Raw genomic sequence first — 12,656 nt, forward strand, 5'->3', positions numbered from 1 at the left:
TAGCCTTCCAAATCACTTAAAGTGTAAATATATCAATAAAATATTGTGCTCAACTGGTACCTGTGTATATATAGTAGTGGTGTTTTATTTTAATCATGGAAAAACACGGATTTTGGGGTGTTTTTAGTCTGAGAAGTTGAGATTTTTATCAGAGAATTTGTGATTTTTAAACAGAGAAAACCAGAATCCCTGCTCATTAAATATATTGCCTATCATTAAACTGCTATCAAAAGCAGCACGTGTTCAGTAGTGGGAAGCAACTATGAAGTTGATTAAATGTAGCCAACACTGAGCCTGACTATAAGACACACGGCCCGTATTGGGCAAATATACTGACGGGAACACGACAAGGGTAGGTTAATGCAGCCCTGTCTGAATAAGATATATGCTTGTGCCCATTGTGTGCAGTCCCCCCTTAGCACTGACTTTTTACTCCCATAGCAGAGTTGTACCTTTCTTTCCCATTTCTAATGATTCCTGTTTCTTCACCAGCCTTAAATGTCTGGCAAACATCACTGAACAGGGCCCCAAACAGTTCACCCAGAATCACTCTATAGCCCCTTCTCCCAGCCTGGTGCATATGAGTAGTGTAGCCCCACCCTCCATGAGGACCTCCTGGGCCATGTGCCCCTGCACCTTGTCTGCATATAAAATTATGGAGGATCCCTGGACTCATAACAAGAACATTCAATTTCAGTCATGAGATGGGGGTTAACACAAGGATCCTTTGTGGGGGTCATGTATACTGAATACAGCAGATACACATAGTGAGTACTGCTGAGCTGTGGGGTCATTATGGCTTGAAATACCTTTTACTGCTGGGGCCCAGCCCAATGAACCATATGGTAAGTCATGAGCTTTTGGAATTTAGATTAATATCATGCATAGTTTGTACTATGTATAAGTAGGTACAAAAGTGCTGCTTAAAAGTGTGCTAAAACCTGCTGTAGTTTCAAAATAGGTAAAATGCATCAATTCTGGATGAACTAAGTCTATGGGTATTTGTAATAATTTGTCTATAGGCAAATCCCTATGTTTATTTCAAGGTGAGTGTTTTCAAATGTGCCACTTATTTGCACCTGTTCAGGATAAGTAAGGTCTGAAGTGGGGGGGGAAGAGGCTGCTGGGGAAAGAAGTTGTGGGGGAGGCGGGCAGAGATCTATGGGGCTACCTAATGCACCAGATTTGTTTTCCCTTGTGTAGCAGTTGGAATGGGACAAATTGGAGGCAAATCTGCAATAATTAGATTCTATACCTGGAAAGTTATAACAAATCTATACATTTTCCATATATAGAATCTAATTATTGGCAGGTCATCTTGTATTCAAGTAATTATGGTATTCAATTAATCATGCTTTAAGTTGTGACCCAGTTCAGACAATTAATGGCATGATAAAAGTAGCAATAAGCCACAAATTTATTTTAAAAAATGCATAATAAATTTGTGGCTTGTGCTTATCACCACTAATAGAACGTGTGGCTGCGAGCCCCATCAACTGAGGGGTTCCCAGCCACGGGTGCATCGCCCACTGCCAGCCCCACAGCTGACAAGGCTTACAGTAGGGCCATGGGTTCCATGTGCTGTGCCAGCTGGACCCTTGTCAGGAGGCTTCCACTGGGAGAGCACATGGAACCCTGCACCTGTTGGGAGCTATTCCAGCTGCAGGAGCTGGTATGGGGGGAACCCAGGACTGTCATCAGGAGTTCCCTCTCCACCAGCAGTATGGTGTGAGTGTCTGATGCTCAATCCCATAATCAGGTCTCCTACAACGCATGTGTAGCATAGCAGGAGGCATGATTGTGTGGATTGAACATTAGATCCTATCATACATTCCTTTACCTGAACATCTAGAGGGCGATAAACAGAAGAAGCCTTTCCTCTGGTTTGCATTCTGTATATTCTTGCTCCTTCATAATTTCTGAGACCTGCTTCTGTAGAGTTCCTTTATGAGCAAGCCAAAATGAATCTGTCAGAAGTAGGTGGGGCATTGTACTTAAAGACCAAGCAACAGATTTGGCTGAGTGCAAGACATTTAGGGATGTTGCATTTTTTTTTAATGCTTTTTATGCACGCTTTAGGGCTCAAGAAGACGTTTTGCATATGTAAAATCTACTTGAGATCCAGTTAATCCCTGTGCTTTGCTATAAAAAGGGGTGTCTATTGCAACCCAAACCTTAGATAGTCGAACAACGTACACGAGATGAACTTTTCAGCGTTTATAATGTAAGAGTATTACTTATGCATAAACGTTTACTACAGCTGCACCAATACATCGGTCTGATATCGGATCAGTACTGACATAAAGAAAATTGGCTGTGTTGGAAATCAGCCCATCTGTATTGGAAATCAGCCCAAATCTGATAATTTGGTCGATTTAAATGCCAGTGCATGCCTGTAGCCACAACGCAACACTCAGGCAGCGAGAGCTGCCTCCAGCTGGTAAATCCATTGTGGTGGAAGGGGAGGAGGGAGGGAAGGAGCATGGTGAGGGAGCCGATCCTGTGGTGAGGAAGGGGGCAGGGGCAGGTGCTGCCCAGCTGGGGCGGGGCACGGGATGGATGCACGGCTCATAGATTCATAGATTGTAAAGCTGGAAGGGACCTTGGAAGATCATTGGGTCCAGCCTCCTGCAAAGACTGAAGCGAAGTAGTCATTCAGGAGCTCAGCTTTCTCCTGGGTGCTGGTAACCTGCTCTCCTGAGTTGTTGTGCAATGGCCCCAGACTCCCATTTGTTTTCCTCCTGTTCCCTATGTACCTAAAGAAGGACTACTTGTCTTTGATTCCCGTTGCTACTCTAAGTTCGCTTGCTGTTTTAGCCTGTCTTATCTGTTCCCTGCAAATGCAGACCATTGTAGAATAGTCCTCCTTGGGACCCGCCCTCAGCGTCCATTGTTTATAAGCCTTTTTCTTCTTTCTAAAGAGGGCCGTGATTTGCCTGTTTAGCCAAGAGGGCTTTCGAGCCCTTCTGTTACCTTTTCTCCGCATGGGAATGGACTTCCTTTGTGTTTCAAGGATCATGTCCTTAAGGAACAACCACTCTTCGTGCACACCTTTTGCCTTCAGTCCCTGGTCCTGCAGCACTTGCCCTACTAGTGACCTAAGCTTGTTGGAATTTGCATTTTTGAAGTCCAAGCCTTCAATCTTGCTATCCGATTTGTCTGCCTTGCATTGGACAGTGAATATGATGTTTTCATGGTTGTTGTCACCCAGACTTCCCTCTATATCTAAGTCGGTCACTAGGTTGTCTCCTTTGGCCAGGACCAAGTCTAGCAGAGCATCATCTCTGGTTGGCCCATGCACCTCTTGAGTGAGACTAGTTGGGAGGGCGCAGCTCCCACTGCTGTGCACACCCTGGAAGGGTGGGGGGGGTGTGCCCCCTGGATCTGCACAAGGCAAGCAGGGAGGCTGCAGCTGCAGGCTGGAACCGGGTTCTTCTCATCAGGGGCTGGGCTCAGAGCAGGGGCTACGGAGGGGGCTGCAGCCACCCCAGATTTTGCTGTAGCTGCCTCCCAGCACCATTGCCACATGCCTGGCTTTTCCCAGCATGTGGGGGGAGGTGAGGTTTAAGCCGGGAAGAGCCAGGGCTATGTGTGGCATGGTGGCGGCAGCGCTGGGAGGGAGCCACCCCCTCCCGACGAGCCGTGCCTCCATCCTGTGCCCCGCCTGGGGGGAGGCAGGGGCTGAACCAAGAAAAGCCAGGGCTGCACCGAGCGTGCAGCGGTGCTGGAAGGGAGCTACAGCACAACTTCAGGTGGCTGCAGCCTCCTCCATAGCCCCTGCTCTGAGCCCAGCCCCTGGCAAGAAGAGCCCAGCTACAGCCCAGAGCTCTAGACCACCCGCTTGCCCTGCGCAGAACCCGGGGCGCTGCCCACCCGCAAGACCTCTTGGGGTGCAAACATTAGTAGGAGCCGCCCTCTTCCTCCCTGTTGAGCTGTGTCTCCATCCCACACCTCACCCCACCCTAGCTGGGCAGCGCCTACCCCTTCCCCTACCCCCTGCCTCATCACAGGGTGGAGGGATTGATGTGCCCCCCTCCCCTTCCACCACAATGGACTTACCAGCTAGATGCAGCTCTCCACGCTATATTGGAAATTGGATCGGTATCGGTCGATATACCTCCTTAAAAATCAGATATCAATATTGGCCCCAGAAATCTCTATTGGTGTAGTCCTGATGTTTATGTAACTTAAGCTATACACTGCCCAATAAATTGTTATGATTTAAAGCTTAGGGAGTTTCTCTTAATAAGAACTCAAATCAGAATTTTTTATATTACAGTTGTGCAGTAACATTAAAATAGCAAACATATTAAAAGAGAAAGATAACTAGGTTATCAGAGGCATAAAATTAATTGTTTTGAGATATGTGTATATGTCCAAAACAAAATACACAGATTTCTGCTACTGCCAGCTAGCCCTGAAGCCTCTTACAACTTGTCATGACATTGAATGAGTTAACAGCAAGACTGTTAAGACTTATGTCTTTTTAAGAGCCATATTTAGAAGGAGCTACTGTTACCAGTAGCTTGAAGGGAGGCGAGTTTCCTAAACTATTTTTTCCCAGAACAAAATGTTTAACTGAGTCAACTATGAAACACATTTTCTTTGAAGAGAGACAGGGCAAATCTTTGTGTTCATTAGTATCACATATCATTACTTTGGGCACAGCTTTTGTCCAAAGAAAGGCAAGATCATAGTTGTTGTGAATACTATATTTAAAAATAGTTTTACTTCTATTAGTCATTGTTCCATCCAGAAGTAAATGGGTTTATACTTAACTCTTTGTCTGTTGATTTATTTGGCTTAATGCCTAAGTGAAATAAATTGAAATCATTTTGGCAATAAGAACTAGCAAATTTTGAAATGTATATTAAACAATAATTATGAGAAATAGCTTCTTAAATAAAAACAGCTGATATATTCCTTTCTTGTATGTATGTATGTATTTATTTATTTATTTATTGTAATAGCCATATTATTTGAACTTTGTAAATTAGAGGAATATTAATATATAAGCACTCATGTTGTTTTTACTTTAATAACTCTGCTCTTTTCAGATTTTTTTTTTTTTAATTTAGGTAAAATAAAATTAAAATTTTTTTAAGTCTTATAAGGAACAGAGCAATTATGATTATAAAACAGAGGTACATTGCGTAGAGTAACTTTGAAGAATCTGTTTATATGATGGCTTTTTAGAGGTTCAAAAGTAAAATATGAAAAATACAGTAGATCATGTATCTCTTTTTTCGGAGTTGGTTAATACTGGTAATCTAGCTAGAGCACTGTCACTGCTGCTGTTTTTGTTATAATTATAATAAAAAAGAAAATATTGCAACTGCAAAGTACATTTTCAAAAAACATTTTTGAAGAATTTAATACTGCCAACCATTTATTGGCTTTACGGTATTAGTTTGCATATAGTGATTAAAAATCTGTTGCTTAATCCTGTATTGCTGTTTAAATATGAATAGACATGCAGAAGTAACATACCTTGTAAATTTGACAGTCCTTCCCAAACCAGTGTGATCATCCACCTGAAAAGTTTATTTCCAGTTTTTTGTTTAATTATAAAGAAAATCTTAAAGCATTTGAGTGCTGTGAAAAGGTTAGCTTTTTTACAAGGAAAAATTTCGCTCTAAATGTTCCTGATCCTCCTGGCACCTGGGGTGATACTTGAGTAAACTGCTTCTACAGATTAGCCCATCTTAGTACTGAAGAAAGATATTAAGAAGACTTGTTACTACTCATGTGTTTTTCATCACTGCCTGTATCACAGCCAAAACCTCATGCTTAACTCTATGCGTCTAGTAGAAGATTTGATAAAACCTGAAGTTTAATAATAGATGGTATGTAGCCATCTGAGGTATGGGGAGGTCCATGCAAATCTACTCCTGATACAAAATTACACTTCTTAGAAATAATATTTACAGTGCATTATTCCTTAGAGAATAAAACTCTTCAAACAATATAAGCATGTCTTCATTAAAGGAGCTAACCAATAATTATGGATATTATCAATCTATCAAACCAGTTTAAAGAATAAAGCTGTAAAATGAATATACTATCTTTTTATGTAGTTATATGTAGGTAGGATATCTTAAATTCAATAAATACTTAACAATGTTGTTAGAGCAGATAAAGTATACATAAGACTTTTTGATTAAATAATAATCTTTATGGTGTTATACTGAACTGATTTAATTTAATGCACTAAACTGAAGTGTATGCTTACTTTGAACAGTATTTCTTATTTGAACAAGTTTATGATGTTAATAATAGAATAAATACCTGTTGCAGGAATTTACACAAGCTATAATTTTGGGGCTGTGAAAAATAAGTCAGGTTTACGTTATGCATACTACATCATTTATATAGCTTTAGTTACAAATAGGGTTGCCTGCTATTCACCTCATAATAAACTGTCTGTTTAAAAGACAGTATGATTCTAATGTGAGTTACCAACACAACAGTTTGTATAGTCAACATACAAATGGCTTGTAATTCTAGTTTCATGGCAACTATATTTTGATTGCAACTATAGATATTTTGATTCCTTTTTATTCCTTAAATGCTAATTTTTATGTTTCTGATAATCTCATTAAAGAGTAGCTTTAAAACTTCAGTCCTTTCCCATCTCACAATTCAGTGAGGGCCAACCTTTTTGGCAGATGTCACAAATTAACCATGTACCCTCACCAAGCGCCACTCCGGTCCTCTTCCCATCTGATCTGCTGCTCTGCTTTCTACTTCTTTTCCTGTTCCTTGCCCTGTTTGCTACTTTGCATTCTGCTTCCTGCCCTGTCTGCCACTGCTGCCTGTCCTCTCTCTGGTCTGCCATATTCCATACACAGAGGCTGCCTGTACCACTTGTGGCATCTATGTCACAGGTTGGCCACCCCTGTCATAAAGTATTTGGATGGAAAGTATTAGTAAGTTCAGGTTATTTGAAGTGACAGTTTGTTTCAGACATTTTGTCACCTGACCCTGCCTGGTGCAGGGGGCTAGACCCCATTATCTTCAAGATCCCTTCTGGCCTTACAGTCTATGAATAAGAACTATGAACATCTTGGTAATTCTTTGCTGTGTTTTTAGGAAAAAGAGCTGTATTAAATGAAAAACCTACACAAGATAAGGTGTATATTGCCAGTTCACTGTCCATTTTCATGTGTGCCAGACCTCCATAGGTAAATATTATGTCATGGTCCTTTAATAGTAAAAGGATGCGGAAGTTCTAGGATGGATGTAATGCATCTTTTTATTTCCTTTTAATAACAGAGTGCTGATTTGGGGGTGATTCTTGTTGAAATTATTTTTGTAGCAATATTACATCCTCTTGTTTTTCATCATTCAGGGATCACAGAGACCTGGTGGGACTCCTCACATGATTGGAGTGTAGCCATGGAGGGCTACACCCTGCACAGAAGGGACAGAGTAGGGAGAATAGAGAGAGAGCTCTCTACTTGAGATAGCAGTACACCTCTCTGAAGGTTGACATTGGCTCCAAAGATAAGCAGCTTGAAATCCTCTGGGTTAAGCTACAGGGGGGCGAGGTGAGAGAAACCTAACTGTAGGCATTTACTACAGACCGTCAAACCAAGGAGAGGAGCTGGATCTGGAGTTCTCTCGAGAACTGACGGAAGTCGCGCGTGCAAGGGACTTGGTTGTCTTGGGTGATTCAAATACCCGGGCCTAGATTGGGAGGAACACTTGGCTAGGTCAGATCGTTCATGCAGTTTCCTCACTGATTGAGGAGCTGTTCCTGACCCAAGAAGTGCAAGGGCCACCCAGAGGTAACGCTGTCCTAGACTTGGTCTTGGCCAAGGTAGATGATCTGGTGTGTGGCTTGAACACTGAAAGTAACCTGGGTGACAGCGACCATGAAATTATCAAGGTTAACCATCCTCCGCAGAGTCGACAAATCAACCAGCAGGACTGAAGTCCTGGATTTAAAAAATGCTGACTTCAGCAGGCTCAGACCATTAGTAGAAGAGACAACGTGGGACCAGGAAGGCAAGGCAAATAGGGTGCACGAAGACTAGTCATTGCTCAAGGATACGATCTTCAAAGCACAAAAGAAAAAAGTTCCTGTGAAGAGGAAAGGCAGCAGAAGGGCTGGCAAGCCCTCCTGGCTTAATAGGGATGTTGTAGTCCTCTTAAAAAAGAAAAAAGAGGTGTTTGCACAGTGAAAGCTAGGGATGGTCCTCAAGGAGAACTATACAGCAGTGGCCAGCAGTTGTAGGGAAATGATCAGGAAAACCAAGGCAACAGCTGAATTTAGGTCAGCTACAAGTGTCAAGGACAATAAGAAGTCCTTTGTTAGGTATGTAGGCAGTAGAAGGAAAACAAATGGAAGTGTGGGACCCCTGCTTAACACCTCAGAACAGCTGATAACTGACATTCAGGAAAAACCTTAACTTTCCCCTTGGTCCGGTGAAATACCGAAGCAAAGTGGGCATTCAGGAGTTAAGTGAGAATAAAGCTCATAGGGGAAATACTGGGACTGACAGCCTCCCCACTGTGGATGGTGAGTGGGTGCAATACCAACTAGAAAAGCTAGACATAAGTCAGCAGGACTGGATGGACTCCATCCGAGAGTGGTGTAGGAGCTGGCTGAGGTCATTGCAGAACCCCCAGCAAAGCTCTTTCAGAATTCATGGCACACAGGGAAATTCCTGAGGATTGGAAGAGGATCAACATTGTGCCCATCTTCAAGAAGGGGAAGAGGGAGGACCCAGGCAACTGTAGGCCAATCAGCCTAACCTCTATACCAGGGAAAATCCTAGAAAAGCTCATTAAAGAATCTATGTGCGATACACTCATAGAAAGTAAGATTCTGAATGACAGCCATGCTGGCTTTGTCGCAGATAGGTCTTGTCTTACCAATCTCATTTCCTTGTACAACCAGGTCTCTCACCACCTGGACATGGGAGACATGGTAGACATTATATACCTAGACTTCCAAAAGGCTTTTGATCTAGTACCCCATGATAGCCTTGTGGGAAACCTGGAAGACTGTGGGTTCAGCTGCTTGATGGTTCAGTGGGTGGGAAACTGGCTACAGGGTAGGAGAGCTCTCATGAACGGAGCCATGTCATCTTGGTGCGAAGTAGCCAGTGGTGTCCCTCAGGGGTCTGTGCTTGGACCGGTGCTTTTCAACATCTTTATCAATGATTTGGATGGAGGAGTGAAAAGCTCGCTGGCCAAGTTCATGGATGACACCAAGTTATGGGGCAGTTTCGCCATGCCAGAAAATAGTCTGCTGATACAGGTGGACCCGGACAGGCTTGAGAGTTGGGCAGACCGAAACCAGATGAACTTTACCACTTCCAAATGTAAGGTGCTCCATCTGGGGACAAATAACCCTCAACATACATACAGGCTCAGAGGTGACAGCCTGACCTGCACCATGGCTGAAAGGGACCTAGGGGTAATGACTGACCACTGCATGAACATGAGCTGTCAGTGCGATGCAGTGGTCAACAGTGCAAGCAACACGCTGGCATGCATCAACTAATGCATCTCGTGTAAAACTAAGGAAGTGATACTCCCACTGTACTCAGCACTGGTGAGAATGCAGTTGGAGTACTGCATCCAGTTCTAGACACCGCACTTCAGTAAGGACATGGAAAAACTTGAGAGGGTCCAGAAAAGAGCCACCCATATGATCAGGAGCTTGCAAGGCAAGCCATACGAGGAAAGGCTGAGGGACCTGGGCCTCTTTAGCCTAAAGAAGAGAAAGTTGAGAGGGGACTTGATAGCGGCTTACTGTTATATCAGAGGAGTGCATCAGGAGCTTGGTGAACAACCGTTCACTAGGGCACCCCCAGGGAAGACCAGGACCAATGGATACAAACTCCTGGAAGGCTGCTTCACGCTTAATACCAGGAAAAATTCCTTCAGAGTCAGGGTGTCCAGACTGTGGAATAAACTCCCTCCAGAGGTGGTGCAGTCACCTACCCTGTAGGTTTTCAAGAGGAGACTGGACAGTCAGCTCACTGGAGTCACCTAACCCCAGTTGTCTTCCTGCATAAAGCAGGGGGCTGGACCCGATTATCTGCAAGATCCCTTCCAGCCCCTAACAATGTATGAATCTTTAACATTTTATATTGTGAGGGGTTTTGTATTTCTTCCCTTTTACTTGATGGTAGTGCTGTTGGGGAAGAACATCATGTTGTTCTGTTTGTTAGGTATACCATATTGGAGCATACACTGAGGCAGGGGACACACATTCAGATAATTCCCCTCAATTTGTTCTCCTCATAGAAAAACTTACCTGGAGGCATCTAAAGAGACATTTGAATACTGAACCTCTGAAGAGCAGATGTTGCACAGCCAGGTGGCCCCTGCACACACATTTCAGAATGCTATGGAAGCTCCTTAAGTCTGCCTGGAGACAGGATGGCAACAGTGAACAGGGCAGCACTGACTGGCTGACCTTGACTGCTCAAAGTTAGCCTTGTGTCTCCCTGCAGTACAGTGTGTGGAGTGCGAAGGTCTTCTCCCTGCTCAGTTGGCGTAGTGAATCCAGTGAGAGATGCACTAGGTTCATCTACAAATGTGCCTTTACTGTACAGTAACCAAAATTACTGCACAGTATGGGCGCACATCTACACATACATGCAAATATGGCAACCTGGGGCGTGTGTAGATAAAACGAGGAGCATGTGTGCACAACACTTTAAAATGGGTTATATGCTTTTGCTCCACTTTAATGGTGTTGGTGTTTGCACGTGTTGGTGGTATATTGCACATTAATTCCGATCGCTGTAGCACATTCAGCAGCATAAAGCACCTTAAACGACTTTGGAACGCAGCAAACTAAAACACCTCCAAGGAGTTCTGGTTTGCTGCCCTATAACAGTGAAGCAAAGCACCAGGCTTCGTGCGGCTCAGGGGCTGGACAGGCAGCCCGTGCAGACTGCCTGGCAGCAGCCAGGCAAGGCAGGCTCCACCAAAGAAGGTGGTGGGGGGAAAGTGGCAAGCCTGATCCCCTCCCCCCCGATCTTGCCTGCCTGCCTGAGCTGTGCAGGGACCTGGTCCTTCCCTGCATGACTGTGGTACCCCCTGGGACTGCCTGAGGGCAGGTGCCACCTGGGGGGGTGGTGGGCTGCTGCTGCCATGGGGGGAAGCACCAGCCCCCACAGTTCAGGGGCCGTTCTGCCCACTGGCAGCTCGCCCTCCTGGAGAGGCAAGTAAGACATGGGTATACACGACAGTGGGGTTTACTTTTCCCTGAATTGAAGCTGTGTTTTTAAAAACCCACCACTTCAATTTAGGGTGAAGTAAATCCTTGTTTCATCTACACATGCCCTTAGCCAACTTGAGCTTTACTTTTGATAATTGCATCATGCAAGTCCACACACAGTATTAATGCGCTTTAATGCCTGCACATGTAGATGCCAGCTTATTCCCACTTACTGCCCAGTAAATTAAAGGACAGTAAACTTAAGCCGGTATAAATGCATGTGTAGACACTCCCACTGTCTCCCAGAGCGGTCGGGCAAGGCAGGAAAAGCATCTTAGATGCTGGGGGACTGTGCTGTGACATCTCTCTGAAGAGAATGTGCACAGATATTCATTCTCCCAGGAGTGATTTCACTCTGTGTTCCCAGGTTATTCTTCTGCCAGAACATCCATTTTTGTTCTGAGAAGAAAACCCTGAACATCTGTATACTCACGGTTTCTCTTGGGAGAGGAGCGACTCTCCCAGGAGAAACTGAAAGTCTTTACGTAGCTTGAGGCTAATTTATAAGTTATCTGCAGTGGTAACTGAAAAAAGTTACTATTTATCTGCTTTTGTAGGCAAGTCATTTGTATGCCTTTGTTACAGCTACACATTTTTGCAATTCAAGTATGATACATAGTAGTGGTTTAAAATATCTTTGTTATGGCAAAATTAGTTAAGAACCTGAACACTTATGTTTAATTAAAAATAGTGGATACAATCACATTTTTAAATAAATTACTTGAAAATCACTTAATTTATTTGCCTGCCAAAATCCAAGCTTAACACTCCTTGTTTTCCATACAATAATTGTTGACATCTCAAGAATTTAAATAGTTCAAGGAATCCATTAGCCCACTCTTAAAAATTCCACTAAATCTTTATAATGTCTTATGAAGCTAGCTAACATTGCAAAATTCTACAAGAGGGTCATTTTTTCTATTTTACTTCAAAGCTTAGCTCAAAAGACACCTAATGAGCTAGAGTTCTAAATGGAAGTTGGAATAATCAGGTTAATCCTGCCAAATAACATTACTTATCTCTGCTATGAACAGTGCCACTCGCTGCTGATCTTACAGGGTTATAAGGAAGATATCTATAATGGCTTAGTGGAAGAAACATTTTAAAATACTTTTCAGATATGTCTAATTTTTGCTGGTTATCTTTCAGAAAAAGTTTCAAAAACAGTAAATAACATTTCTTGGCTCTTCATGAGCAACTAAGCCCCTCCCAGATTCATTTGCAATTACATTCCTTATTTTTCCTTAGTTATATCTAAATTTTACTTTTGTTAGCTTGTTAATTAAAAATCATATTTTAATTTAATATTTTTTTCATGAAACTTTATATATATTGAAGAAAGTTTTCAAAATTCCAATTTTTTTTTTCCCCACTTACTTAGTCTCACTTAGCACTGCAGCTTAAAAACACT

The 12,656-nt window shown here is 43.0% G+C and overlaps 2 protein-coding genes across 6 annotated transcripts in view; one reads left to right on the forward strand and one right to left on the reverse strand.

The window, feature by feature from the left end:
- Positions 1-5,726, reverse strand: part of ASPN (asporin) — a 56,069-nt gene extending 50,343 nt beyond the window's left edge. For both annotated transcript variants that reach the window (XM_019477362.2, XM_006261120.4), the window contains exon 1: positions 5,491-5,726. The gene's annotated coding sequence lies outside the window, so the exon portion shown is untranslated. The remainder of the gene's footprint in view (positions 1-5,490) is intronic.
- CENPP (centromere protein P) overlaps positions 1-12,656 on the forward strand; it is a 296,268-nt gene that overhangs the window by 174,693 nt on the left and 108,919 nt on the right. The gene's annotated exons all lie outside the window — the stretch shown is intronic.

The sequence above is a fragment of the Alligator mississippiensis genome, chromosome 12 (genome assembly GCF_030867095.1).
Source record: "Alligator mississippiensis isolate rAllMis1 chromosome 12, rAllMis1, whole genome shotgun sequence".
In the NCBI taxonomy this organism is placed as follows: domain Eukaryota; kingdom Metazoa; phylum Chordata; order Crocodylia; family Alligatoridae; genus Alligator; species Alligator mississippiensis.